Source organism: Pithys albifrons, chromosome 8, assembly GCF_047495875.1.
Source record: "Pithys albifrons albifrons isolate INPA30051 chromosome 8, PitAlb_v1, whole genome shotgun sequence".
Lineage (NCBI taxonomy): Eukaryota > Metazoa > Chordata > Aves > Passeriformes > Thamnophilidae > Pithys > Pithys albifrons.
This window is the reverse complement of record NC_092465.1, coordinates 11537206-11562522: the sequence shown is the minus strand read 5'-3', so window position 1 is coordinate 11562522 and position 25317 is coordinate 11537206. Positions and strand designations below refer to the sequence as shown.

The window sequence follows — 25317 nt, the reverse complement described above, 5'->3', positions numbered from 1 at the left end:
AACTAGCACTTTGATCAGTCCTTCATGCACTTTGGGGAGCTGCACCAGCATTATTAGTATTAATCAGTGTGACAATCTCAAGTTATACTTTGCGAGTCTTATTCCAGAAAAGAAGTCAAAAAGTCAGAACTTGCATGGAGCCCTCCTATGTACCTGTGCTCTGGCAGGCTGGATATGAGGATCCTGCAGAAGGTTCTGAAGCTCATGGAGGGAGAAATACCACAGACCAAGGTTCTGGACAGTGGTATGCACTAAACACGCTCTATCTGGGTCTGTGATGCAGACTATAATGGCATTTCTGCCCTTTCCTTCACTTCAGGTATTTAAGAACAGGGTGAATGGGAGCATAGGAATTGGGATGCTGGTTCCTCATGTCTCAGAAACAAAGCTGCAGCAGCCAAGGGGATGAACCTCCCATGTGCTCCCCACGGGCTCTGCAGGGGAACTCGAGAGGCAGAATGGGCAGTGCGTGCCCACAGCCCCAGCAATCACAGTGTGGACTGTGCCCATGTGGAAGCTTTGCCAAGGCAGCAGGACTGGCACAGGCAAGAGAAACCTTGCACTCACTAAAGCCAAATCCAGCAGGACTCCAGGGCACATACTATTCTTTGGGAAGGAAGACACTTTCAACCTAAGTAGTGTATCAGGGCACAGAAACTCTGGACAAACTTTAAATCAACTTTGACTTGATCTAAGTAATTTTGCCAGACTTATCTCTCCTCTAGTGACGCAAGTCACCAACAGAGCAACTAGAGGGTGCTACAACATACATGGGCCGCAGACTCCATCCTCTTGGCATTCAGAAATTCCTGGCATAAATTAACTGTTCAGCTCTTTGATGATGCTGATTTGCTTCACTTGGCATAAGCAGATATTTTGCTACAAGAGAGACGATACTTTCTGAGACCTGTCATCCTCGGGTTTTCAAATCCACTGGCATGTTTAATAGCAAAAAAGATGAAAGACAAAACTAGCTTTGTACAGATAAAGACCTCTGTGTCACAAATGACAATTCAGTTTAATTAAGCCAACTCACATACATTATATTCCGCCCATAAAACTTAATATCACCTAAAAATTCTCATCAAATGCAAATTTTCCTCAGTGATTTATTTGTGCGATTGTGAGATGGGGAGAAAAGCACACAAAGCAGTGAGAGCTGCAGGCTGAAGTAAACAGTGTTGTCAGAATATGCAAAACAAGGGAAGAACACAAAAAAAAAAAGAGAGAAAGAGAAGGAAGGGACAAACATTCTCTGGCTTGAAAGTTATTGAGTGTTTAGAGCCAAAGGGGAGTGGAAAGCTTGGAGAGGAATTTCTACACATAACCTACAGACTCTACTGTATTTCCACTCACAGGCTCTCTCCCATTTAGCTAACAGATGAAAAATCTTTTTGGGGGTAGATGTAGGGTTAGATTTGTGGTTTTAAAGGTCATTGCCTAAAATCAGCACCGCAGTGAGAAGAAAGGAGCTTTGCAGTTGGTCGGCTTCGGCGTATCCCACACTTGGAGGAGCGCTGGCAGTGAGGTAATCCCCCAGGAATGTGTGCGCGCTTGGATGGCTGTGAAAAGAGAGCGGTCAGCTACCAAAGCTCTGTGCTGAATATTCACGTCACACACACACAATCATTTTTCTTGTTAAGTATAGAGAAGAATGGGAACATTATAAATGCAGTATCTTTTCTGGCTACAAGTTTAGCTGCTTTAAAAAGATCTCCCTCCCTGCTCCTGCATTCCACCAGCTGTGCTCCACCTCCATCCCTAAACCAAATCTGCACACACTTAACTTTATAAACCATAAAAAACAGGGGGAAAATTAAACACAACTGAAATAAAGCTGAAGAGTAATAAGTTTAAAAGACGATGACGCAGCAAACTATTACAAGCGTTTCAAGGTCACTTGTCTATCTAAAAATGACACCTTATTGCACACATAACCCCATGTCAAGTGATTAGGTTATAATATCCATCTCCAAAGCAAGTGGTTTCCTCTCTACATGTTGAAGAGTCATTACAGCAACAATAGATGAGTTTTCTTTGCCAGTGCCAGGTAGTGTTGATAGCACTAGTTGTCAAAAATATCTTTATTTGCTTGAGGCACTTTGCAATTTGTTTCAGGGAGACAGAGTAAGTGAGATTGGGCATCCCAGACCAAAATCAAGCACACCATGCAGTTTCCCACTTATTTTGATGAGTTTTGGATCAAGCCCTAAGCAACAAAAAATGAAATATAATGCTTCCAGTCACTTTTCTGATAATTTGCCAATAAGGCTAGACAGATAATCTTCCTTTTTATTTTTTCCCTTCCTGTTTCAAATGGCCCTCTATTGGCATTTATCTGTCCTTCTCCATATGTACTTGCTCACTCTCTGCTTAGCTCAGAGGGCTGGTGCTTACACAGTCTGCCTGCATAGAAGCAAGACAATGGCACCTCACACAAGTAATTTTCAAATTAATGGTATCTACAAAAAAAAAAAAAAAGAGAGAGAGAGAGAGAATTAGACCAATCACATATCATTTGAAAATATTTTTTTTCTGTTTTCTCAGAAAAGTTGCCCTTTTACTCTTGCACTTGTACTCACAAGACTAGATTTAGTTTCCAGGTCACTAGACTCCTGCTTATGAGATGATTAGCTTGAATGGTGCATTTAAATGCGAATCTCTTTCCTTGCAGGAAACATGCAATTCTTGACCCACTCTAGCACCTTTAAACATATTCTTTAACAAAAGAAAAGAAAGAAGGAAGGTGAAAAGTTGCCAATCCACTTCAACGCTTCTACTGTATTTGTGGGTAAGCAAAAGTCCAAAAAGCAATAATGCATCTGCTCAGAGAGATGAGAACTCCCTGGGAACAAACTTTCTAGAACTAAGCAGCAAAAGACTCAAACAGATGCTTGACCAGGGGCCAGAATGCAAATTAACTTCAAATGTATTACAAGTTTTAGCCTTCAACTTCTCAACGTGCATATAGAAATGCCTTTACAGCTGTAACTAATTTCAGCAGAGAGGTCTTCAATAACGTGGCACTGAGGAAGGTTCTGGATGGTGTCTGGTACTGTTTACTTCCCGCTGAGGATTGCCCACTGTGTAACTACTCTACCTCAGGAGATACTAACTCTCCACAGATACTAACCAGCCAAGCCTTAAAATCCTACTGTGTTCCATTACCTTAAAGCCCTCCACTTCCCTAGTGGGAAAAGTGAGGTACAGTGACACCAAGGGACTCTAAGGTACAATTCCCTTGTCTGTTGGAAAGTTTAAGTCCCATATGAGACCACATCTTAACACCGCCTCCAAGTACTTCACAACAGGATGTGAACTGCCCTCTACCCTTAAGGAGGACCACTTTTTCACGCTCTGTTAATGAAGGGCATTAACTCACACAGACAAAAGGTGCTTCTTTTTGGGTTTCTATCTTTACCACTACAGTAAAGTCTGCTCATGCTTCAACTTCCAGAGTGGCTGCCCCTGCCGGAATTTCTGCAAATGGTCTGTCTACCATGCCAAGTATCCAGGAAGCTGATTTAAAAATTGTCCATATGATGTTTACAATTACAAAACTGCCCCAATTACACATGTTTGGAAGGAGACAATCAGGGGCAATGGTTAAAAAATTACACTACTAAAAAGTTATTTTCCTTTCAACTATCTTATCAAGTTCGTTAATACCTTCTGCTGTTGGTGAAACGATCCTCCATTAACATTTCAATTTATTATTGCTGCTCCATTAATGAGACCACAAAAAATGGAAATGAGGCCTATAAATATGCTAAGAGTTAAAGTCACGAATCGTAACAGTGTGCGCACTTTATGAGTAATGTTTCGGTACCGCTGGCATTCAAAACAGCATGGAAGGCTCTGCAGCATAAGCATCCAGCTTAGCAAGTAACACCTCAAAAACCCCAAACAAAAAACCACCACAATTGCTGAAACTACAGGTGAAATTATCAGCATAGTCAACTCAGTCTTAACCCCAGCTGCTGAGCAACATGGGTTCATCCTGAACATGTCTTTGGAAGACTTTCTCAGTGAAGGTCACTGTTAAACGCCACAAAGCAGATTCTGCAGGAGGAAGGATCTGATTCCATGTCCTTTGTTAAAAAGCCCTCTCTCCACATCAATGTGTGCTTACTGTCACCACACCCAATGCTAAGAGAGTATTGATTCTCTTGATAGTGCCTCAGGTCCTCCAGGAAAAAGGACAGGCTACAAACAGAGAATTCCAGTCTTGGGAACCACATTAAGATGCACTTGAGAAATGAGTTTATTGCCAGGTAGCCTTTTAGATCCATCAGGCTCCCACAGTTCTGCTGATCTCTTCTCCAAAAAACTCCAAATAGCTTTCATGGGTCAAGTAACATCCTTATGCAAATGGCATTACTGCAGCTTGCATTTTCAATTATTAATATTCCACTTCTCATCTTACAAATGTTTTCAGAAAAGGAGGAAAGCAGTGGCTTGTTCCCCCAGGAACAAAACCACAAAATGCTGAGCCAGGAAAGGAATGATCCTTTCAGCATAGGGATGTCATATCATGCTAGCAACATTTTTGTTTCTGCATTCCATTTCCTTCTGGTGATTAAAAATATTGATTCTACCTCCTTTTCTGAGCACAGCTGACAGTACTAGGCTTATGCCAAACAAAATGTTAAGCCACACTTTCACTAGCACTATCATCTTGCAAGGAACAAACCTATAATTATAACATTAATTTTATGATTTATTTTCCAGGAATCTCAGATTTCATGACAGGGACTGGCTTTGCTCTAAGGCCCCACTACATCAATGAGAACACTGCAGTCCGTGCTTCTTTTAAGCACTGACAAAAGAAATGGTGTAGTCAGTTTGCCACAGCAGCAACAGCAGGTTTGAAAAAAAATCCCAGACACCTTCCCTAAGATGAAATAAAACAAAAACATAAAAAGCAAACAATTTAATGAGAGCACAGGCTATTTTAATAAATCTAGTTATTTGATAAGAAGACTGCTACTTTTATCATCTGTGAAAATGCATGATGCCTCTTCCCTGTTTGCTTACAATTTCAGACCTTCCCTTTCTGATCTGCATTACCCTTTTGCTCCAGTGCCTCCAAGGACATGGATTGCCAGCAACCAGCCAGATTTCCACCTTTCAGGAAGAGTCTAAACACTGACAACACAGGCACGGCTCAGTGGTGTACACATATGGCACACAGACTGGGTAGTTCGAGGCTTTTAAATGTTCTTCCTCTTCTGAGTTTGCCTAAAGGGAAGGAAAACGGCTCCTGCTGAGAGTGTATGTACATAAAGCTGTAACAAACATTTAATTTTAGCTGTTCTGAAACAGAATTAGTCTGTGCATTCCGCACTGCCAGTTCCTACTGCAGCTGCTTAAAAGAGGTGGCTTTGGAGGGTTATTAAGTCCCATATCAATGGTCAGCCTCCCCCACACGACTGAAATATAGGCTCCCAAGTGTGATTCAGTCTTGCTTCCCCACATTTCTTTCAATTCTTCCATTATAAGCAGATAAAGTCATTATTTGGCTGAAAAGGACCTCAGTCCAACACAGGCTCACAACTCCTTATCTAGCTTTATGATTCAACTGCACAATTTTCCTTCTATGTCAAAAAGCTTATCAAAAAAAGAAAACCTAGAAAATAATTTAAAATGTACAGCAAGTTCAAGGGAAACTGCTGAAATGGCTACATCCTGTGTGCACTGTTTGTTTGTGCTGAACCAGTTAGCACCAAAAGGCTCAGACACGATTTTTAAAGTAGGCTGGTGAAAAACCTTTCACTCTCCAGCAAAATTGACCTGAAAAGATTATTTCTCTCCTACACTTTGAGAGGGCAATGCTGCCAGATGTCAGGAATCTAAAAGCACTTTATCCAAATCATAAGGGATCATATGAAATCATGTTTACCTTATATACCATGCAGCCTCTTACTGTCTGTTTGCTGAAGTTTAGGTACTAAACTTAGAGGTACTACTGGAACAGCCTCAAAAAACTCCATGGAGATTTGAAACTGCTTGAACTGGAGCAAAGCAGAAGTTACTTCATTAAAATCAGCTCTTCAGCATTGACTTTATCTCATTTATGCTGGCTAAGGATCTAACTCTACTATGTATATATTGAAAGATGCTAAAAAAGAGCTATTTTCATATGCTTTGCCAAATATAAAACATGTGATTGAAATGTAGGCAGGGATTCATCTCACCCTACTTTATTCACCTGAAAGCTGGGCTAGGCTAGGCAGCAAGGCACTTGGTACGTCAGCAGCAGGAGATCAGCAATCCCAAAGATCGGCTCTTGTCGCCCACAGGAAGGCCCTTCTGGTGAGTCACCCTCTGGAGATGCTCATCTCCTTCCCCCATTACACAACAGAACTGGATGATCACAGATTGTCCCAATCAGTACTAACAAAATACTCTGGTAGGTATACAAAATCCTGATCATTCTCTTTTTTCTCCCACTATTTTTGTGTCAGCATGAATCCACTGACTTCTGCAAAGTTATTCAGACTCAAATCCGTCTAGTCATAATATTTTCCATCAAGTCATGTTCACCTGGACTGAAAGCTGCTGAGGACATTGTCCTAACTTCTTCAGAAAAGGTGCTCAAAAAGCAAGAGACTCCAGGATCATCCTTCACATAGGCCCTTTCATTCTTTTCATTCAGGTTTTACTTCAACAAGAGGTTTGCTTTGATACAAAACAACTCTACCACAAAACAACTGAGAAGTATAAATTGCTGTAACAGTCCCTCACCACAGGATGAACTGCCCTGGATGTGGTACAAAAGTAGATATTGCTCACACTTCATTGTAACACTTACAGTGGATTTTGCTGAAGTTTTTGAGAGTTAATAAGCTGCTTGCTTCTCTTTCAGTCTTCAATAGTGTCAAAGCCGTATAAAGGGATGTACAGAAACAGTATCTGATCTAAAGCTAGAAACTAAAGTGCTTATTTCTCCTCATCTGGTGAAGAATCCAGTAAGCCTCTTAGGAACGCACTTGAAACCACAGTAAGGACAGTATAACTTTACCAGAATTGGAGGACCAGAAAGAAAGCAAGAAACAAGAGGAAAACAGGTTGTTAAATAGAGTATGGCTGGAGAGATTTCTAATCAAAGGTGATGCATACTGTAAGTTCCTTAGCAGACACTGCAGCACTCACTAGCAGAAAACAGTTCATACAGGGAATAGCCTGGGACTGTGCCTATTCTTGACTCAGTTAGGGCTGAGATTCCACCTTTGAGAACCTCTCTCTTCCCCATCTGCAAAATGGTGATAACTTCTTATGAATAAAAATCAGTAGATGGGAGCTAAGGCTTATCATCCATGTCTTCAGGCAGGCAATACTCCAGGGAAATCAGTATGGGATTTCCCAGCCAAAAGGTTAGAGGACAGAGCCCAAAGCTGTGGGACAAAGTCTGCATAAGAAGGAAGAGTTGACCCAAGTGCAGTGCCCTTCACATATCTCCAGAGTGGTGCAAAGTAATTCCCAAGTTTATTGTTGCAAAGCAAAGCTGAGATATATTGCTCCTCTACAAGCACAGACATTTCATCAGAGGACATCAAGACAAGTTTTGCCTTTGTTTTGCCCTTCATAACTTAAAAAGGCATCCCCCAAATAAACAAATTCCCTTCAAACATGCTTCTTCCACCTGGAGCCAGCCTTTGCAGCAGCTATCATTTTGCTCCAATATGGTAAATATCTTTTCTTCCCTTCCCCCTCCTCTCCCCTTTCCCACCTGGGGAATTCAGCTGCTTGCACAAAAACTTGAAAAGAGAAAAAAGGAATAAAAAATGTGGCTTGCACAGCCCAGAATTAAGAACTGAAAAAAAGTGAAACCGTATGCCTTGTCCCCGATGGCTCTGGGACTTGGAGCTAAACCAAGGCCATGAAAACAGAATATTGCTCTTTGTTAACAATAAATTAATAAATAAAGGACTACTCACTCTTACCCTTCGGGAAATGTTTTCTAAGGAGGAAGAAATTCCCTGTGGAGTTTATTATGTGTAGAAGGGATGTGTGCCTCCTAGGGAAAAACAGTGGGGGTAGTTTTTCCCTTGGTGATTTCTTTCCCGCCTTTCTATCACTTTTTTATTCATTTTGCAAGTCTCACTCCCCTCCCTTCTACAATAAGTGAAGCCACACAAAGGAACATGCAGGTAATTCAGCCACTCAAAACTACACAGCATCTCCTCTCCTATATAAATGATCAGTGTGTGGCCTGGGTTTCATTTGCAACTGTAAATGAAACAGGCCTACAACTGTGTTCATAATCCTCCTTAATTGAATTTCTGTGACAAAACCCAGACAAAATTATTACCCTCAAGTTAACAGTTTGTGCGAAGTAGCCAAGGGTTCATGGGAAGCTTTAAAACAAATGCAGGACAGAACAGGATAGCACAAAGTGGTAATTTGGTGTTGGTACCATTTGTTTGAAATGGGGAGGTTTCCCTAGAGGAACAAGGTCATTTTCCTATGACAGACAGGCTAGAAATTCAACACATACTAAAAAAAACGTGAGAATTAAATAAGCAGCAGAAGAGCTTGGATGTAAACCAGTACATACTACTCACATCACAGCTACTGGAAGGAGGTGTTGGGCTGCCCTGGCTTTTTGAAAGGCAGCATCATTCACAACTTGGTGTGGCTAATGGGAGAGTTTCATAAATCCAGAGGGACTTGAAGCAGCTGTTTGGTTTGTGTTGAAGTTCACACCCCACTGAAAGGGGTATCTCTTTAAAGTCCTCATGTAATAATTTCCTTCAATTAGATCACTAGCTATATAGTAAATATGTAGAGCCTTAGTAATGATGTCAGGCTAGTGGTAAAATATCTAGACCTACTTTTAAAATGTGAGAACCACTGCTAAATGGAAGCAGGGGTACAAAAAGGGCACTGTCCTGCAGGGCACTCCCACTGCTTGCGGGAGAAGAGAAATAAAGCCTTTCCCGTTACCCAGATTTAGTGTTTGTTTTTCTTTCAGATGATACAGATGTTTTCTTGAAGGATTGGGCAACGTTGATGTGAACAGAGATGTCTGTTTGCAACAGCTAATTTTGTGTGTCATATGCCATGTACTTGGACAGACACCCTGTTTTACCCCAAAGTACCACGTTTTAGTCATCCATGTATCATCTGGTAACTAAAGCAAACTAGCAAAGCTATTAGAGATCAAAGCAGACTCTTTATGTGTCAGTTTACAGAGCTGAGCAGAGCAAACAATGTCATTCCAAGGCAATACCTGCCTGGCTTACTGCCCCACATGCTCAAGTTAATAAATATCCTTTGCATTTTAAGCAGAAGGCAAGGCTACAAGGGAATGGGGAAGGCTGAGGTAATGGAGACAGAAATCCTATAGTTCCTCAGCATGCACACATGCCTTGTGTGTTACTCAGGCAGAGAGCTGATGGAAATTTGGGGGTAGAGGAGGGCCTCATGTTTAAATTCCCTCCATGCAAAATATTGCTATAGGTGATTAAATGAGCAATACTGTTCAGAGACAGGCAGGCAGAAAACAGAACTCATTTCCACCTTCAATTGCAAGGCAAAGCTGGCATAATGAGGGACCTCAGAAAAGCTTCCAGGAGACATGTCTTCTCCCAGGGATGCAGTGGGGTAACAACCAGGTGCTACTGCCTTCTTCAGTGTCTCTGCTGCACCAAATGTTTCAGCAGTTGCATTAGCATCTGGCTTTGAGAGATTGCTCATTAGCCCTTGGGTCCTGTGCCACTTTAAGTAACCTTTCAAGAACAACTTTTTATAGCTTGTGTGCTCTGTTTTTCCTCAGGCCACAAGTTAAACACACTGAACACTGGGGCGAAAAATAAACAACAGAAATAAATAGATGCATATGCACATGCCTACACTTCCCCCCACACACACATACACAATCAGGACCAGAGATCAACATTTTCAGGAAAAGGCATGAAGGCAAAAATTCATCACAGTTCTTTGTCACTGGTGGTAAAGGAAAGAAAAAGAAACATTTAAAAAGGTGATGAAATGTTTCAAGAAAAAGCAATATATTTTTATGTACTTGTAAAATCCATTGGCAATGACTTTTCTGGTTAATTGGTTTCATCTTATTAAACTAAAACCCCATTTGTAAATTCCAGACATATTCAAGCATAAGTCCAGTTTCTTCACCAAAAGCCAATATGCCATTTCAAAGAAGAAAATTAAGCAATACAAGCCAGTTTCCACTAGCCTGAAAACACAACACTTGGAAGAGGGAAAAGAAATGGATGGATTGCTTGACTTTTCTAAAACGCACTTTGGAAAAATTGTGTTTCTCATCTACCCCAAAACTGCAGTCCTCTTCCTCCCTGGCTCTGTGCAAATGGATGAATATTTTGGTCTGATCATGCAGTGATTTATAAACCAACATTCCACCGTCTTTCCTTACACTTGTCATGTTTGACTTCTTCCCCTTTATTAGACCACTCTTCTTCTCATTAAATAGTCCCTCTGTCTCACTTGCCAAAGAACTGTCAATGGGCTCCTGATTTTACAGAAGAATAGACTCAGCTTTACCAGTGGAAAAGGGCCTCTTATGTACCATGGACACAGCACAGTGAAGCATGGTAACTTCCCTGTGTTAATGATGCCATTTCACAATGATCAGGAAAACAAAAATCTTTAATAGCTAAATGACACCCAGCCCTTCTGCAGGCTGTTGGATTCAAAATCAAAGGAAGCAAAATCCAACATCCTTCAAGAGATGAGCTGAAAGCGGTGGCAACATTCTTTCTTTCCCCAAAATAACTGATCTGCATTGAAATATTAAAATGGGTGATTCTGTGCAGGAAGCAGGACAGAAAAAACAAACCAGGTGTTTCAAAATATTTTAGCATCTTAAAAGCAGAGGATATTAGTGGTGAAAAATTAATGAACACATATGTAAATATTTTGGACACACTCTGCACCTGCATTATTTGTGTCAAATGCCACTGTAAAGCAGGACTAAAGTATAATTATTTAGTTTCTTTTTTTTTAGGTGAAAAGACAAAGTCATTACTGTGGTAAGGACAGAGGGGCAGGCTGCATGTGCCATTGCTTACTTCTGAAGATGCTCCAGTTCCACAAAGCACTGAGCTCTTTAGTGCTAAATCAACTCCCAGAAATGTCTTCAACCAGTTCTCATCAGAAAGCTTTTCACTTCTTACAGCTGGGTTCCTTAGGCTGCCTGGCCAAGCAAAATACTGATTGCTTTGGCCAGGCCAAATGCCGTTGCTTTGGAAGTCAATCTTTAAAGACAGCACATTAAGCTACTCAGTGAGAGAAATTCTGCTCTCATATTTGGCCAAACGCAACAGGCAGAATGGCACTGGCTTTGATGACACTATTTGGAGCACACCAGAAGGAATCAGGGATCATAAGCCATCGTATGGTGCATGTTTGGTAATCCTTTGGCACTGTCAAAAGGTTGGAGAATAGACTTAAACATAGGTTTATGTAAAAAAGATGAACAATATTTACAATATTGCTTATGCAACAAGAGGCTTCTATGATATTTTCAAAGGGCAGAGGGAGTGATTTGTCAGCCAGTTGCAGTTCTGTAGATTTTGTAGCTGTCTGATTGGCACACTTTACACATTCCTTGTCCAAAACTTTCTGGTACTGCTATGCAAAACAGAAGCAGGACTTGAATTCAAGAGGGCTGCAGGAAGGCAGAATTGCTGAGAATTTTGGACCAAGCCATTTCAATCACAGAATCACACAGAATCACACAATCATTTAGACTGGAAAGACCTCTAAGGTAATCGAGTCCAACCTTTGACCAATCTCCAACTTGTCAACTAGAACACGGCACTGAGTCATTTTTTGAATACCTCCAGGGGTGGTGACTCCAAAACTTCCTTGGGCAGTCAATTCCAATGCAACAGTTGTCCAGGCATTCTTCAGTTCATGGTGTTCAACAGCTAACAAATCCTGAGGTAAACCTCTATCACAATTATGTGATAGCTTTTTCTGTAGAGTGCTTAGAGTGTTGTTTTGTGGGTTTTTTAAAGATTATTTACTGTAGAGTCCATCAGCTGATTGTCTTACTGTCTTATGAAATATGTGCTTACCACAGGAAAAGTTTGTCAACCCAGGTTGAAAATAAGCACCTGAAGATTCTCTAAAGAGCTGTTTATTCAATCTGGAGTAGCACTCAAGGAGAATACTAAAATCTTCAAGTCAAATACCACACCCCACATATTAAAAATTCTTCAAAATGTTGTATTATTGAGGCTTTCTTTACTAAGATGTGTGTTCCAATGGCTGGCTTAACATTTGATTTGCAGAAAAAGCGTCTATGGCATGAGCAACCAGGCTTTGGGACAGACACAAGCACAGCAGTATTTTGATACCAAATGATTTACTGTCATTTTAAATATTAATATTTTCTGAATGAATAGTTTGATACCTTTCATTATGAGTTTTGAGGACCCTGCTAAGCTGACACCATGATACTTAAAAGCAATTTATCAGCCAAACCATGGCTGGCTCTTCAGCGGCCTGGTATGTGAGACCTGTCCAGGCAATCTCACTATGAAGACAAGGACAGACTTCCAGATGTGACCCAGCACAAGTGCCTCTCCAGTGAGGCATTCAATCTGCACCTGGGCTTTGCTCAAAACTGCTTGGCTGTGTGAAAAGGGCATGTTGCCTTCCAGAGGCTGAATGGAAAATAAACCTCATCCCTGGGGCAAAGTTCGCACTTCCAGCAGAACTAGCAGAGATGCTTTTCCAGACACTGCATGTCTCAGATGGGCCAGGGCAGGAAATCAGGAGAGCTCTCAGTGCTGCCAATGAATAGCCATCCTCTCATTCTGCCAAGCAAGCATCCCCTCCTTTGGGGCAGTAGAAGGAGTGAAAGCAAACCCAGAGGCAGGGACAGAGCAGGCTCACAGACACAGACACCTTCTACTGGGGGCAGGAGATCTCTGTGCTCAAAGCCTTGAGCTCCTCAGCGATCACATCAAGACAGGCCTGATGCCACAGCTGCTCCCTCCTCTGCCCTTGTCTAAAGCTACAGAAACACAACAAAAAGGCTTGTGAACAGAAAGGAGGGAGGATCTAACACAGCAGAGTTTCTTCTGTTGGTGTCTCCCTTGATATGAACAGTACTGCTCCTCTTTTACAGGGTTGCCAACATCCAGACCTGAGACAAGGTGCCTGTCATAGCAACCTGAGTAACATCCATGATTTTCCCTCTAGATTTTGCAAGATGAATGCACAGATTAAATAATTAGATCTATTAATTCTAAAATAGTGGTATCTCTTTTGCTTGCTACTTTCCAGGCAGATGTAGTCACCAGGGTGTGCAGCTATTAAGTGCAAAATACAGTTCCTATCACCCTTTTTTGTTCTTCACCTTCCTTTCACTGTGCATTTTCCTTGAGCTCTTTCTCTTTTGATCTCCTTGAGAAAAATGGCCTCTTTTATTGATTAAATTACAAATTCCGATTCTGGATGATTGAGTTATATGATAACACATGACTAAAGGCAATTGAAATAAACAGAAAAATTAGCACTCTCTATATTACAAAAGGTTTGGATGTTGAGTAGCTAACTGAATTAAATGGAGATTGAGCAGATCTAAGAGAATTGATTAGGGAAAACAATGCAGAATTCAGAAAAGAGATACCAAAGTTAACAGCTAACTAATTCACCTTAGAAAGAGATGGAAAAGTTGAGGAAGGAAGGAAATCGTATTTTTTTCAAGCATTCACAAGCAGGAATTGCATAAAAGGTTACCTCTGTGATAAGACTCCTCAGATACTGAACTCGGACATCAAGCTACTGAAGGCCAACAAATAGGTGATCAGGTCAGCAGTCCCTTGGGTTCATTTGTTCAGCTTCTAGTAGGCCTTTCTAATTAGTGATTTCAGAGGCAAAGTAAGGTTCTTGGCCTTTGTTCTGTGCCAATTTGCACGCCAGCTTTCAGTAATGTATCATTGCATTTTATTCACTGATAATCTACACTAATGAGGTATTTTTATTTTTATCTGCCTGTGGCACTGCCTGCAATACTGACAGATGTCTTGGGCTTTCTTCCTGCAGACTAAGCAACTATTATTGGAGTTCTTAAATTAAACAAAAAGCTAATAAAGCAAAGCATCTAAAATGGCATGATTCACTTTAAAACTATATCATCTTCCAGTCACCTCCTTGCAAGTTTGTTGATAGGTAGATAAAGTCTAGCAAAAATGAGTTCCAGCAAAGCTCTGGAAAGAGTGTAAACAGAGCTCTCAAAGAAGGGTTGCAAATACAGTATTATTTACTTACAGCTTCTGCATTACTGAAGTGTCATATTCGAAGTCACGCTCCAGGGAAAATCCTCAGTGACCTGTGGAAACATCAGAAAACAAGTCTTCAATGGATATTTCTAACTACATCTTCTATCTGATGGGGAAGAATGTTGACATTATTTGGAAACAAAATGTAACGAAAATATTATTTAAGTGTAAATACAAAGCAGTGTAAAAATTTTCCTTCATGTTCATCTGCAGGTTGCTTCAAAACTTGCTTCGGCTGCAATCATTTGCTTTCTGAAAAAATCCTAGCCTACATATATGCTTGCAGCAAATGTTTGTAGGAACAATAAATATTTTAACACAATCAATCTAACTGAGAATTGTGCAGCCCTGTGTGAACTTTTCATAACCCTGAATGCTTCATCCTCATGGAAGAGACAAGGAATCACTTTTGTCCCAGTTTCCAACTGGGAGAATGTACCAGTGAGAAATGTGGGCTGTGAACACACATCTTACTCCTCACTGCAGTGCTCTGTTTTGGGACATTCCTCCCCACCACCCATCACCCTGCCTTATCATTCACCCCTCCCTGAGTTCATTGCACCTTCCATTCGACAGCAAAGCTACTGACAGATGCACTCATGTTAGTGAAGACTTAGTTAACTTGTTCAAGTCCATCCAGGAGCTGCAGTCAGATGAAGACATGTAAATGCAGCCCACACAATTTCCCCAGTTCTCAGAGCAAGCCTGGCAGGGCAGAGAGTTGGCACACCAGCTGTGAGCCTATATCCTCTCTCTTTGAAACACCAAAAGCAAACCTCAGAATGAACAAATTTGCTCAAGAAACCCACATCTGAATAGTTATTTTCACCCTTATGTCTTAACCCACAATTAAAACCCACAATTCTACCACAACTTCATGAAAGGAAAGAGGCAAAAATTCTGACAAATTATACCAAATTCGAGATTATTTTCTAATAATTTATCCTTTAGTTTTGTGTTATGGCAGCACCATGGAGCCTACCCTGTGCAGACATTGACCATAGCAGGTTCACAGACCACACCTGGAGCTCACCAGCAAGAAATCAAGGAGCAAAAAGTGTTGGCAGGGAAAAGGCAGGGAAAAGACAGAGACAGCAAAAATCAGAGACTGCTTCAGTACCGCAGCTTGTGAACACAAATCCCACTCACCCAGAATGAATCATTGCAAAGAGAGTCTGACCCTGCTACCTATTACACTCGACAGACAATCTCACTGAAATAATTTATCTAGTTATTTACATGGCTTCCATTAGAGCAATGTCTGAGCATTCGCAAACCAGATGGGTTTTTCCTCACTGTGCTCCTGAGAAGGAGCACATGCTGTTAACTCTACATCATAGACAAGGCATAGAGATACTAAAAAGACAAAACTTTTTTTTTTTTTTCCCAGGGAAACTGGTATCTGGTCTGTCAAAACTCTTGCCTGCCAGAGGGCTTCTGTAGCTTAAGGTGCTGCACTCAGGGACAGGCCAGCAAACTTTAGCCATAGGTAGATGTCTTACCACTCTGGTAATTCTTTTTTTGAACAATGGCTTCTATGGTGTGGGAATCAGGAACAGGAAAAGGAAACGGGAAAGAGAGAAAAGGGAAAATTGGAGGGAAAAAAAAAGAAGTAAAGAAAAGCCATAATAAATGTAGCACTATCTGAAAAAACTCAAACTGCAGGAACAGAGGAATCAGTCACGCAGTTCACTGAGAGGACTGAAGCAATTGTTTTCTTCAAGAAGTCTCATTCATCACATTTCCATAACCCTGAAAAGGCTCTCATAGTCCCAACTTTCAACATATTAAGACTAACACACATATGGACTCTCACGTTCTCTTCCTTCCTTCTCCTATCAGTCTTTCCTCATGGAAAAAAATTATATGAAAGGCATGAAGATGTGAAAATGTCTGCAGCTGTTCTGACAGGGCTGAATCCTGAAGGTGGAACAACCCAAGAGCACACACCAAAAGGACTAAGCTTTTACTGCCAGCTGACTCCTGCTCTTTAGAATGGTTACAGTGGAAATGCTTCTTTGGTGATATCCCAGGAGGCAGCTCAAAGACCAGCATAATAGCTCAAGCCTCTAGGACTGGAAGGTAGTCTTTTCTAAAAAGTAAGCCACTGGTCAGGACAAGCTCCAGGTTTCATCACCAGAAGGATTTTGGTCTACACACTGCTTCTCTAAACATAATAGCTCCTTTTTGGCCAGAGAATAGAAGATTCCTTAAACTCAGCCTTTGATCTGTGAGAAATGGAGTCTTCTCCTGAAATTTCTTCTCAGATGTTTTAATTCTCTCTCAGGTTACAATATGAAACCTTTCCAATCTCTCCATTGAAGCAGCAGATAGATAGGATAGTCTTCATCTTTCAGGACTTTGGGAGTTTGTTTCACACCAATTTTAACAGGAATGCTCAGAGCTCCTGTTGAGGTTAAGAGAACCAAAGCTACAGACTGTGCTCAGTCAAAGACAGGAGAATCCTAAGCCTGGTAATCCCTCCTCAGTGCTGTCATCCATTAAAAAGAAGAAGGATAATATAAGTAACAGAATATAATGGCCAAACTACCCTCTCCACACACACCTTCAAATCCAAGCTGTCTCAGTCAAAACCACAGAATTCCAAAATTAAAAGGAAAAAACTGCCCATTCTGAGGCCAGGAGTCTTGGACTAGTGCAATAGCTAGCTCTGATCCTCTGCAGAGCAGGAGAAAGTGGCATCTCCACTCTCCCCAGCATTACACCTGCATCTCCAGAGCTACCAGCTGAGCTCTGCTAAGTGGGAACTGCTGGCAAGGGCATGACTGCCACCTTGCCACTGAGTGCTGCCCAGCCCTGGACAAGTTATATTGCCTTCCTCTGACCATGCACAAGAGGAGTATAAAAATGGTCACAGTAATTTTTGAAAAATCATCCAAGGACTGCACATAAAAAGCCCAGTGAGTGTTGGAGTGAAGGTGGAGCTGTACCAGAATCACCACAGTGTCTAAATGTCTTCTCTTCATTAACAGGTTTCATCCTCTCTTCATTGCCAGTCTAAGAAAGGGAGGTGTTATTGCCCTTTTGCAAGCTACAAGAAACCCAACACAGCAGATGGATTAAATACCTCACCCAAGGCCCCTTGGGACACCCACATCTGCACTATGAACTGATCCCAAAATGCCACAAGCCCAGTCCACTGCCCTTCCCTCCAGCCCAGCCTAATTCTCTGAATTTCATGATGATTCAAAAGTCTATTTAAAGTCCCTACAGCTATGGGTGTGTGCAAGTAATTAAGGCTGAGCCAAAACGTTTGAATTTAGCAGCTCCGGTTGAGATCCTTGGTAAGAGTAAAACATGGAGCCGGGAGGGTTTAACCTGACATGCAAAAAAAAGGTGGCATGTGTTATCTCGGTTATGAGGTAAACCCCTAGGAAGATACAGTGCTACTGTCTTCTCCTTCCCAATTAACCTTCCTCCTAAACAGTCCAGTGGTGGCCACGCAGTCTAGCACAGCTTTCCCAAGCCTGCTGACTGCATAGCAAGTGCTGCTATGAAACAGGAATAAACAGATACAGAAGAACAGCTCTTGCAGTTTCCCAGCATAAAGGAAGTGGCAAGGCACAGTTACACGCTGAAATGAAGGGCAGCCAGATTTCTGACAAGGTTCAGAGACACACAGCCATGGTTTACTACTCAAATCCCGCTAAGCTCTTTAGGTAAGCTTTGTTATTACAGATGGTATTGCTTGCCCTAGATCTGATGACCAAAATGGGGTTGCTCTCTGTAATCCTTCAAAGACTGCTTATAAATCAGAGAATGCTTCACCTCTGGACACATGGCACTAATAGATGATAATGTAAATGGTCCAATGTTTTAACCTTAACAGGCATTTGCTTGGGTTATTGTAGACAAAAATGAGGTCAGAAACTGTAGTCACGAGCCTTAAGCTAGAGGAGCCTCAGTCTGGAGTCATCTGGATGTCCCTGGCTTTCAGAGCAGTGAGTACAGAGCTGACAGGTAACAGCACACAACAGGCTGACGGTGCAAAGGTGAGAGTGGGTGCAACGTCCTACCCCTGCACAGCTGCACCCCACAGGCACCAGTCACTGCCACCTTCCAGACCCCTTCAAAGTCACTTTGCCTATTAAAACAGGGCAACAGCAGTAAGGATTGCTGTGGAAATGATTTTGAAGGCATCAATCCCAGAACACACACAGTAAACAAAATCTGCTTCTATATGAGCCCTTCCACTTTTCTCAGGCATCTGGGGGATGTCCTTTGTGAACCATGAGATAAGAGCAGACTTGCTGTTCAGACTGCGTATCTGCCTGGTTCCTTAGATACCAACGAAAGCCCCAAGGCAGGGCTTGGCATCTCATCCCCTTCTTATAAACTCTCTCAGAAAGTCAGGGCTGACTTTGACACGAAGATGATGAGAAATGGGGAGCTATCTGTGCCATTCTGGGGAACATGCCAAACCCTGTATTAACACCCTCACACACACCCTGTTAAAAGCAAAACAAAGCAAAAAAAACCCAACAAAAAACAACCCTCCTGTTTGCTACTGATTAGGCAGCCAAATTAAAACTGATGAAGTGATTGGACAGAATCCAAAGCTGTTTATCTGCACATAAATCACAGACATGCTTTACTCAGCCAGTATGGATTTACTGAGCTAGGGGAAAGACCTCGTATTCAGAATGCTGATTATTACAGCAATTAAAATATCAGTGAAGTAAACATTTGGGGTAGAAAGCTGTTAGGGGCTCCTGAAGAAATCATTCCAATAAATATTAATTCAATCAAATTTTGAATTTTTTTTTTAAAAGGAAGTTTTAATAGCCAGTTGGTTTGTTTTTTCTGATTAAGTACATGTTGTTAGAAAAATCAAATTCAAAAGAAGGAAAGACACAAATTAACTAGCTGGACATGCCAAAGGAGATTAAAAAGGAAGGCTGATACATATTTTATGATCGCAAGGGAATAAAAAAAATAAATTGAGAGATGTACTGTCAAACCAGACACAGTGCTAATAGCTAAAGTATACAGCAGTAAGAACTGCTGTTCCCACAGCTATTAATGTAAAACTGAAAATTTGGAGCAGGCTGCAGCAAAAGAAAATAAATCACACTCTTTTTTCCATTTGAAAATATATCTAATATAAATCCCTACCCCCATCATTCACTCTCTGCATCCCAACCCCCAACAGCAAGGCTGTCATTTCAGCAAGCTACAACTTCCAGGCAAACGAGACAAGTGACAATTTCTTACTATTAATCATTGCTAATTTATTTCTGCAATCATTCTGTTTATCAGAATCATTGGCCTGAAGATTATTTACCCCTTCCCCTTTGAGTCCTGAGAAACTATTTAACATGGGAAGTAGTTAAGGGGGGGCAAAGAGGGGAGAGTGTCATGTAGCCAAGTTACGCATCCCAGCTGGAATTTGGGATGATGTCTTGCAGTTCTGACTCTTTCGGCCAAGTTTCATACAGGAAGCGCGAAAGTGCTGAGGGTGCAGTGAAATGCACTGGAGCCAACAAATAGCACTTGACTCCATTAACACAGTCATGATGTGAATCCCATCACAAAACCCTCCGCCACCTTGCAATGGGTTTGCTCTAGAGGTAGTCAGTGACATGCACAAGGCAAAGATTCCGGAGCCAAGAGGATCCTCTGATGAAGTTTTACAGATGCAGAGTGTGTATGGATGTGGGATGTGTATCCAGAATCCTTCCAGAAGAGGTAAACGCTGCTCATGTATAAGGATGACATGGAAACAGTGGCCATGGAACGTCATGGTGTCCCCAGTGAGGTACAAGGCAAGTTGCTGTGAGGAACTTTACTGGTCCCTGGAAGGCAACTCCCTCTTGTCACGCAGGCTCCTCTCCAAGCCTGGGATAGGTACAGATGTACCAGAGAGCAGCTGGCATCCCCATCAGGTCAGGAATTTTTCACCAAGTGACTGTCAAAATGTTGTATGACTGTTTATCTTCCCCCCCGCGACCCCCCCCCCCTTTCTTCCCCGGTTACCCACAGCACACCTTGTGTACGAGCTCCACCTGATCTCAGTAGAACAAGAAGGTGGCTTCATGTTTAATTACATCCCTTTAGAGGACTAGGACAAAGTTTCTAAAATTCTTAGGTTAAATTTTTGTAATTCATGCATTACAAGTCTAATTGTTACTTTAAAAGCTATTAGTAGCAAGAACAATTTCACCTAACACAGAAATACCTCCATGATATCTTTCTGGAGTAAGATATCATTTTTGAGGAAACTAGTTGACAAATTACTTGACAAATTTGTCAACTAGTTTAGACCCATCAAGATAAAAGGCTTTATAAATTGCATGATTTTTTAATGTCTATATATAAAAAACAGTTTTACTGGACTGTTGATAAAAGCCTGAGCTACAAAGGAACTCTTTCCCCCAGCTGAGACAAGGCAAGCTGCTAGACAAATCAGTTCAATCTCTGCCTTTCAAACAATATAAAGTAGTATAACTTTCAGGAGTAACACCTCATCTGTTTTTTTTTTCCAGGCTGCCTATCAGGAATCCAGCAGTAAGTAAACATTTGAAAAGTGTTCCTCTGAGAGCAAAGGTTTAGATTTGAGTCACAGGATCCATTGAAAAGAAAAATTGCTTCTGTGCATTGGGACAGTGCCTTCCCTTCTGAAAACCTTCTAAAAAGAGCAAATGAAGATAATCTTTTTACAAGGTATAGCTCATATGGAAATCCATTATTGCTTCCCTTTAAAAAAAGTCAATGTAGTTCAGAAAGTGAGAATGGGGTCAGTATTAAAAAAAAAAAGGCATGCAGAAGATTTCCTAAGAACTATAACCAGTAAAAGCTGGTTGAAGTGCTTTACCATGATCTAAAGTGAAGCTCCTCTTACTGAGAACATGAGATAAACAAAAGAGAGAAGAACATAATAAAGCCCTAAATCACTAAGAGTATTTAATACACAAGTAGGGGTATTTGTACCCAGAGATTGTTGATTAAATATTTTAAGGATCCATTCTTCTCCAGTACAAAACACTCGCTAGAGCAGCTCCAGTGCTGGCGCTCCCTGAAGGCTGCATTAGTGCTTGTTAGCCCCGTGCAATCACCACTGTGGAGGCAGAAGTGAAAGGAATCATTGTTCCTGCTGTACAAAAGCAAAGCTGAACCTCCAGAGGTGAGTGATTTGCGAAGGATTTTATGGCAAGCCAGTGGCACAGCTGGGGGAAGGGCAGAACCCCAACTTACAGCCTGGTGCCTCTCAAACACTAGTCCCCATTGCATGCAAGAACACCCTGGAGTTAGGAACTATTTTCATTCCTGCCTATTCCACACACAGCCAGGACTACTAATTTAAGGCCATCACCAAAGGCATGTGCATACGCATGGAAGGTCACAGAGGCAGGGTCAGGAATACTTCTTGAAGACAACACTCAGCTCTAGATTTTACTTTCAACAGGTGTGAAAGGTACACTCTTCCCTTCAGTGGGTTTATATCAGAGATGAAAATTTGATCCTAAAAGGCTTAAACTAGGCCTACAGCTGCTTGGAAACAGTTTTCTTTTGTAGTTGATATTCATCATGGATTCAGTCTGATTACACAGCGTAAGTGTGGCAGGTCCCTGAGGACAGAGCAGAATCCCACACCACAGCACAGCACATCTGGATACCTAGACAAGGCAACGCAAGTCATGGAGCCAGACAGAGTGCCCTGGAGGGCCACACCAAGTGGCACTTTTCTTTAACACTGATTAATTTAGGTGACTGGATAAGTCAAAAATTCAGAGGGAGCTTTAGTTCATTACCTTTTTTTTTTTTGGCTTTGACTATTCCAAGAGATATTTTAAGAGACAGAACATCTTAGAAACATATACCTATGGTTCTCATCAGCATTAAAAACATGAGCATGAAAAGAATTCAAGGGAATACAGGAAATAACTGCAAACATCTTTAATCAAAGAAAATGTCTATTCTTCCTCCAAGGAGAACAGCTGCTGTGCACTATTCTGGACAATGAAGATCAAAGAAGTAAAACCCACTGAGCCAAGTTCACCTCTTGCATTATTTCGAAGGCAGACCCAGGGTTCAGTCAGCAGATCTGCCCAGGAAATTTCCAAGACTCTCTTCTGACATGAAAGCTTCATTTGCCAACACTGACATATTCAGTCTTCTGAATTTGCCAGGTCTACCAAAAAAGAGATGTGAGATGAAGACTGTTTTGCTGGTCTCTGTCAGCACTCTGCACTGTTCTCTGCCTGCTCACACTGCAGGACACCAGAGAAACAGGGCCAGTGTTTTCACAGCATTCACGGATCCAGGCCAGCAATCCCAAGCTTGCAGCAGCCACACCATAAACCAAAGTATTTCAAGTCCAAGCAGATTTTAAAATCAAACTCACAAGGCTTCTAGGATCCCTGATGAACAGTCAAACAGTTCTCAGTAAGATAACATTCTTCTGCCTCTACACTGCCCAGGGCACAGGAGGGATTTGATTGAGTAAGCCTACAGTGCACAAGGAGCACATGATTATTCTTTCTTTCTCTAGGGACTGTGGCACTCAGTCCCCCTGGATGTGTATTTTTGTCCAGCAGCAGGATTAGGCCATATGATCCTATTCTCCCTTGTCAGATGACTAAATCAATGCTCAGTATACCAATCTCCAAAGGAAGGGTGTATCTAGGATTTCTGGGGCTTACTGATCACCTCTTTGCAGCCTGTTCTCTGCTCATGGCACCACTTGATTGATTCCTGCAGCCTCCTCTACGTTTCCTCTCTTCCAGAGGACTCCCAGCCTGGGAGCTGTTTGCAGGACCAATACTGCCACTTCCCCTGGAAAATCATTTCGTGGACCAGATTGGTTATTCAGACAAACACTGTGTTGGGTCCATCATTCCACAAAATAGGAGAGAAACACTTTCTATTTCTGTCAAAATAAAAAATTAATTTCCAATAAGGAACTTAAAAATGCCTTTCTACTTTCCAAACAGAAACTACAACCTTTCCAAAGTGGAAACTTTTCCTAGTTTCAGACAGCATAAAGTGAGCACAAATTATAAATAGTATCTTCTTGTAATGCTACAGCAGAAAATGCTGTTTACTTAGTCTGGGTTATATTCTAGGATGAATCTAATCTATTTCCACTCACTGTTCCCCTACTTATACTACATTACATCTACCTGTACAAAGTAAGTGAGAAGCAGTAGGTATTTGTGCAACAATGAACTTTGGTGAAACACACTAACATTCTTGTATTTGAATTGGTATAACCAGGGCCTGTAGCAGTAACCTGCCTTTTAGTTAACTGTGCTTTCACTGCCCACTAAACAGCATCTGAAAAATTGCATCGATTCCCTGAACTGCAGTAGGCACATACTTTTTATATCCAAATGATTAGAGACACCTACACTTCACAGTCTGAAATATAAGGTACTTGTTCCCCACAAAGTTAAGGGAGAAAGTCCCATTGAATCCAATGACGGCAGAGTTAAGAGAGTCCTGAGCCACTGAAAAATAATACACCTAATATCTGTCAATTTTTACTTCATACAAAATCACAAACAGGCTGTGGCAGCCTCAGAAACAGTGGCCAATTCTTCCAGCTCTCAGATTTGTGCTTCAACTACTTGACATATCCTCTCATCACTGGAGCAGGAGACAGAATGATCAGAAACCAAAACCCCTCACACTGAGCAATCTGAAAATATAGTGTTTCAGCACAACAGAGATGTGTGTCATTCCATCACTAACTCACCAGTCCAGAGGACAAGTCCAAGGCAAAAGTCCTGGCAGCAGCCCAAGGTTGGAGTCCCAGAAGGTAAACCCGTCAAGAATTGGTGATGTAAATGCTCCCTCTCAAAGGCAGTCCCACTGCAGTCTTCTCTGAACCCCTTGCACTCTGCAAACTTCCTTCTCTGGCATGCCTCCTTGGCCTTCTTCCTTCTATTTTTCTCATAAGCTTGTTTGTGGATGATTTATCTATTTAAAAAAAAAGGAATTTTTTCCTTCATTAAAAAATGAGTGTGTCTGCATTTGGCTGATACAAAAATGATGTTATAAAGTCCTCTTTGAGGAAGGCTTTTTCTACTTCTGTCACGTCCTTCCTCTTTCCTCAGTTATGTGACAAAGATCTGGGGGAAATAGCTCATAGCCTTCACGGTAAGCATCACCTCTCCTTCCCCCTTCTCGTTCCTCGCAACATCTTTTGAAACGATTTAAATGATCCCATACTTGGTCTGAGCACTGAGCCTGATATAGTCATAATTTCTGAAGGCCCTACTTTTCCTCCACGGCTGAACAGGACACACAATCCCTATTCAGTGTAAACGTGACTCAGTTTAATTTTTCAAAGACCATTTGTTTTTACTTTCTGGTATACACAAGGGGGTAGATATTACTTGGTAGGCTAGAATTTCATGAAGCTCAACTAAAATGAGGGCTCCAGATCACTAGATGCAGCATAAACATATGGTGGAACTTTGTAATCGTCCCTAAGACTACAGAGGCATCCTGTGAGGCAGCCAGAAAAGGAACTGAAGTCAATTTTCTGAATCTTGTGTAGAGTCTTAAACATAAACCATCTTTCCTCCATATCTCTGTCCTCAGAAAACACATATTTTCCAAGTTTCTGCCTGGCTAGCAAATATCAAAAGCTAGCAGTTTTCTCTCTCCAGTACCAACTCAGTCACAATTTTAATTGCAATGGTTTCCTAAGTCATCATCTCTTCTCATAGTAATGTTTGCTGAAAATGTACCTCCCATCATTGCATGGGCTCCATTCTAATCAAACTACACTGTTCTCTCCATGTTTGGTACTGCCTTTAAAAATCAAAGTGCCAAATCCCTCTGTGAACTACTCAGATGTAGCACTTATATATGCCTATCAAATGCAGAGAGAAGTCAAACTCTGACCCTAAATAAGTTGATATATGAAAACATGACAGTGTTTCTTTGGCTAGAGGAAAAGAGAGATTACTTATATAGCCTTTACTTAAGTCTTTGTGGCTGTATTACAAAACAAGCAATTATAAATCTCCTTGGATTGTTCTAAACAGTACAAATAAACTTATAAAAA

General features: G+C 41.4%; 1 protein-coding gene across 2 annotated transcripts in view; it reads right to left on the bottom strand.

Annotated features, from left to right (window-relative positions):
* The window catches only part of SEMA5B (semaphorin 5B), a 197654-nt gene extending 173588 nt beyond the window's left edge, over positions 1-24066 (bottom strand). For both annotated transcript variants that reach the window (XM_071562422.1, XM_071562423.1), the window contains exons 1-2: positions 23998-24066; positions 14269-14329 (exon numbers count right to left, since the gene is read on the bottom strand). The gene's annotated coding sequence lies outside the window, so the exon portion shown is untranslated. The remainder of the gene's footprint in view (positions 1-14268; positions 14330-23997) is intronic.
* Positions 24067-25317: the final 1251 nt, after the last annotated feature.